Raw genomic sequence first — 5,408 nt, 5'->3', positions numbered from 1 at the left:
GAGGGTGGCATCGCAACCTCCCGATCCACCCTGCTCTGTGCATGACAGGGTGGCGCCCCAACTCCCCAATCGGCCCTGCTCTGAGCCTGACCAGTGGCTGCACTTAGGGATTGGGCCTGCCCTCTGCCACCCGGGAGCAGGCCTAAGCCAGCAGGTCGTTATCTCCAGAGGGGTCCCAGACTGCGAGAGGGCACAGGCCGGGCTGGGGGACCCCCCTCTCCCCAGCCCCCTGAGTGCACAAATTTTTGTGCACCGGGCCTCTAGTATATATATAAAAGCCTAATATGCAAATTGCCCCCTCAGGCCGGAGTTCAACCGACCGGGAGCTTGACTGCTTACTTGACATGTGCTGACCACCGGGGGGGCGGCGTGGAATGAAGGCTCTGGGGAAGGGAGGCCCTGGCCAGCAGCCGGCAGCCACTAGGGACCCTACCCGGGCATGAATTTTGTGCACTGAGCCTCTAGTCTATAATAATAAAAGCATAATATGCTAATTAGACCGGATGAAGCTGGGGCTGCAAGGGAAGCTAGGGTCCTGGGTGCCAGAAGGAAGCCGGTGGGGCAGCCGGGGGAAGGAAGGCCTACTCTTGCACGAATTTCGTGCATCGGGCCTCTAGTAATTTAATAAGAACTCATCTTAACTTGGTACATCTGCAAAGACCCTATTTTCAAATAAGGTCAGATAAGTCTGTGGACATGAATTTTGGGGGGAGACTTTTCAGCCAATTGCAGATAATAACTCATTTTATAGTTGTGCCTTAACTTATATAGCCAGTGCCTCATTGCTAGACATTTATTTTATTTTTTTATTGATTTCAGAGAGAAGGGAGAGGAGAGAGAGAGACAGAAACATCAGTGATGCCAGAGAATCATTGATTGGCTGCCTCCTGCACGCCCCACACTGGGGATCGAGCCCACAACCCAGGCATGTGCCCTTGACTGGAATCAAACCTGGGACTATTCAGTCTGCAGGCTGATGCTCTCTCCACTGAGCTAAACCAGCTCATTGCTAGTCATTTATATGGTAATTTTTCACCATTATGAACATATTAGTGCAGAGAATAATGCATGTAGTAGAACCTATTTGATGCAGTTGGGTACCTTTTAATACTCTCTTGCACCATCTTAATTATGAATGGACATATGAGATGAATATAATTTTTAAGGGCTTAGAACCCTTAGGAATGGAAGTTTGGGTTACCATTGGATAAGCCACTAAGATCTGAGATGAAAACTAAGGATGAGTGCAATTTAGAAGAGTAGAGGAGTGAAAAGATGAGTACTCTGTGCCTTTCAGATGAACAACAGCTGTAGTTTGTTGTAGTAACCTTCCTCTTCTATGATTCCTGTCAAGAACAGAGGCCTGTGAGAATCATAGAGAAGGTGCTTCCTATCCCCATACTAAGTAATTATGCAATGCAAGGGATGGACTGTGGTGGCCATGAAAATGTACTGTTCAGATCTCCTGTTGTGGGGACCATAATTGCCTTACTTTCTCTACTGTTTTGCCTTTGTACTTTTGTTAAAAATAAGTAGTCCAAATAAGTGTGGGTCTATAGTTACTTTTTAAGTTATAAAAGTAATTCATATTAAAACCTCAGCACAGAAAAGAAAAATGTAAAAACTCACCTTTCGCCATGATTTCTTGTATTCCTCTTTTTATAAATTTAAAAATGTATCTTGTATATCTTTTTTTTAAAAATCCTCACCTGAGGATATTTTTCCATTGATTTTTTTCGAGAGAGTGGAGAGCAGCGTCTCACCTGAGGATATTTTTCCATTGATTTTTTTCTTTTCTTTTTTTTAGAGAGAGTGGAGAGCAGCGGGGAGAAAGAGAGAGAAACATCGATTTGAGAGGGACACATCAATTGGTTGCCTTCCGGGGCCGGTGTTTGAGCCTGCAACCAAGGTATGTGCCCTGGAGCAGAAATCAAACTTGTGACCTTTCACTCAGCAGGCCGACACTTCTAACCATTGAGCAAATGGTTAGGGTTGTATCTTGTATATTTTTTATTTTTCTTATCAGTATATACAGACTTCCTTATCCTACTTAATAGCTGCACAGTATTCCCATAATTATATAGGCTATTATCAGAATCTTGTTATTTCAAAGAATTCTGCAGTTTATTCTTATTTAGTTTTTCCACTTGTGTGAAAATATGTATATGAAAATATGTGTAAGATAAATTCTTAGAAATGTAATGACTGACATTCATTTAAACATATCAAGAACAGATATTTTATACTTACTGATTTGAAATTTAGCCATCCTTTGAAGAAGATATTATGCCTATTTCATAGATGAAAATACAGAGGCTCTGAAAGATGCACTTATTGAAAGCTATACATTTAAATAGTGGAGTTGCATCTCCCCAAACCTTTTCTGCTAGTCACTACATGACTAAGTTTCAGGAGCACAGTAAGAATTATTTCCTATTTGACCCAGTAATATATTTCTAGGAATATATCCCAAGAAACCAGAAACACCAATCAGAAAGGATACATGCACCCCTATGTTCATAGCAGCACAATTTACAATAGCTAAGATTTGGAAACAGCCTAAGTGCCCATCAGCAGATGAGTTGATTAAAAAACAGTGGTACATCTACACAATGGAATACTACGCTGCTGTAAAAAAGAAAGAACTCTTACCATTCGCAACAAGCATGGATGGGCCTGGAGAGCGTTACGCTAAGCGCAATAAGCCAGTCAGAGAAAGATAAATATCACATGATCTCACTCATTTGTGGAATATAATGAACAACATAAATTGATGAACAAAAATAGATACAGAGACAGAAGCATCAAATAGACTGCCAAACTTTAGTGGGAAGGTAGGGGATGGGGGTAAGAGATCAACCAAAGGACTTGTATGCATGCATATAAGCATAACCAATGGACACAGACACAAGCGGGGGGGAGGGGGGGTGTGAGGGCTTGTGCTGGGGGTTGATGGTGGCCAGGGAGAGGTCAATGGGGGAAAAGGAGACATATGTAGTACTATATGTAATACTTTAAACAATAAAAAAAAGAATTATTTCATAGGGCGCTTGTCTGTACTTAGGTCTGTCTATACATTGTATATTTGTTACTGCACATTTTTACACTTACTCTGTAGAAAAGATTTCAGGTCACATTTTAGGTTTCATACTTGAACATAGTGTTACTAATATGCCTTAATACAAAGGGCAACATTGTTAAGGAGGATAATATAAAAACTATTATGTCCATGTATTTTGAGCGCTGTTGTTGCTTCATGATTTGGAATAGCATTTTTAACTTTTGACATTCCACTTCATTTGGTGAAGTTAAAAAAAGATTTTATTTATTTATTTATTTGGTTAATCCTCATTCAAGGATATTTTTCCCATTGATGTTTAGAAAGAGTGGAAGAGAGTTGGGAAGGGGGTCAAGAAAGAGGGAGAGCGAGAAAGAGAAAGAAACATCTATGTGAGAAGACACACAGATTGGTTGCCTTCTGCATGCACCTGTACCAGGGCCAGGGATCTAACCTGCAACCTAGGTACTTGCCCTTGACTGGGAATTGAACCTGCAAGCCTTTGGTTTTTGGGGGTGGCGTTCTAACCATTGGATCACTGGCCAGGGCACATTGTATTGTTTTAAAAATAAACCTAGCCCGGCAGGTGTGGCTCAGTGGTTGAGTGTCGACCCATGAACCAGGAGGTCACAGTTGGATTCTCGGTTCAGGGCACATGCCTGGGTTTCGGGCTCGATCCTAGTAGGGGGTGTTCAGGAGTCGGCCAATCAATGATTCTCTCTCATTGATATTTCTATCTCTCCTTTTCCCTTCCCCTCTCTGAAATAAAAACATATTTAAAAAAAAACTAATCCCTTTAAATGTTGATTATCTTGTATATCTGAAAAATAATTTGCTTATAAGTATATATCACCAAAATGGAATTAATTTTTGTTTTCTTGATTTGTTTTTCTGAGAAACACCTGTGCCTTTTCTTGAGAGGGAAACCCAGTATTTTGAGACTTTCAGGCTGTTTTTGAGTTATGAGTGTTTCTTTGGTGAAAATAGAAAAGCCCCAAGATTGTAGTTTTTTTATGGGGGTGTGGAAATATGAGTGGATGGTAGAACTTTGTTGTTCACAAATACCAAATGAATGTTCTTGTCAGAGGTAGAATTTAGGAAATTTTTATAAACATAAATCTGGGCAAACTTGAGATTTAAATGCTGTGCTTATATTTTTTTAGTATTTTTAGAGACTCAAAATATAGGATAAGAAAAATCATTTTAAGTACTTGATAGGTCTGTGGCTATAATATTAACTTGACAGATTGTTTAATAGAGGTTTTTCATCACTGAGAGCATTTGTACCCACAGGCATATTTTCTGCACATGATTACTCTGTTGTATAAATTTTTAATTTCTTTTCTTAGAAGATGAGAGGCATTAGTCTGTTCTTGTTGAGCTTATGCTGTCTTCTTGGAATTAAGATTTAGCTACAGAATTTCCTATTTTTATTCATGTAAGAAGAACAGTTAATTTTTTAAAAAAATTGAAATCTTGACCATTTAGTAAGTTTTAAATGATTTTCAGGTCAAAATCACATAGCAATGTGTATAGAGAAGGAGGTTGTCAATTTATGGAATTTGGTTATAGTTAAAAATAAAGTTTATTAAAATTAAGGAAATTATAAAAGACTTCCATTGCCTGGCCAGTATGGCTCAGTGGTTGAATGTCGACTCATGAACCAAGAGGTAACTGGTTCAATTCCTAGTGAGGGCACATGCCTGGGTTGCGGGCTTGATCCCCAGTGGGGTGTGCAGGAGACAGCCAACTGATGTTGATGTTTCTCTATCATCAGTGTTTCTATCTTTCTATCCCTCTTCCTTCCTCTCTCTCTGAAAATCAATAAAAACATTTTCTTTAAAAAAAGGCTTTCATTATATTTGTCTTACATTGCATTTAGTTGCAGTTTTCATAAACAAATTTCAAGATTACTACCACCTTCTGAATGGACAGTGAACTATCTTAATGATTTTTACTGCATTTAACTTGTAGATTCAGCAAACATTTATTGCTTGCTTGATTTGAATTGGGCATTGTGCAAGGTTTTGCAGATGAGACATTTCTTTGCCTTTAAGGAAGCAATGAACTAATACATGGTAAGTACATTACAATTTAAAAAGCCCCTGGTTCCATAAGAGGAGCACTAAAATTAGACTGAGGGATTTAAGTTATTAAACTTAATTTGGAAGAACGAGTAGTAAGAACTTACGTAGCCAGTTGATGGGGATGAGGATGGTCATGGAAGCAAGAGGGAGCATAAAATTTAGGCACCTCAAAATTTACTGGATTAAAAAAACAAACATCTCAGTTTTTGTTGTTGTTTTTGGTTAATCCTCACCCGAGGGTATTTTTTCCATTGATTTTTAGA

General features: G+C 39.2%; 1 protein-coding gene across 5 annotated transcripts in view; it reads left to right on the top strand.

Moving 5' to 3' along the window:
- The first annotated feature begins 1,894 nt into the window (after positions 1 to 1,894).
- The window catches only part of ERC1 (ELKS/RAB6-interacting/CAST family member 1), a 462,570-nt gene continuing 459,056 nt past the window's right edge, over positions 1,895 to 5,408 (top strand). For all 5 annotated transcript variants that reach the window (XM_005865924.2, XM_005865923.2, XM_005865922.2 and 2 more), the window contains exon 1: positions 1,895 to 1,909. The gene's annotated coding sequence lies outside the window, so the exon portion shown is untranslated. The remainder of the gene's footprint in view (positions 1,910 to 5,408) is intronic.

Source organism: Myotis brandtii, unplaced genomic scaffold (assembly GCF_000412655.1).
Source record: "Myotis brandtii unplaced genomic scaffold, ASM41265v1 scaffold216, whole genome shotgun sequence".
NCBI classification, from domain to species: domain Eukaryota; kingdom Metazoa; phylum Chordata; class Mammalia; order Chiroptera; family Vespertilionidae; genus Myotis; species Myotis brandtii.
The sequence above is the reverse complement of the archived record's forward strand: the minus strand, read 5'-3'. Positions and strand labels throughout refer to the sequence as shown.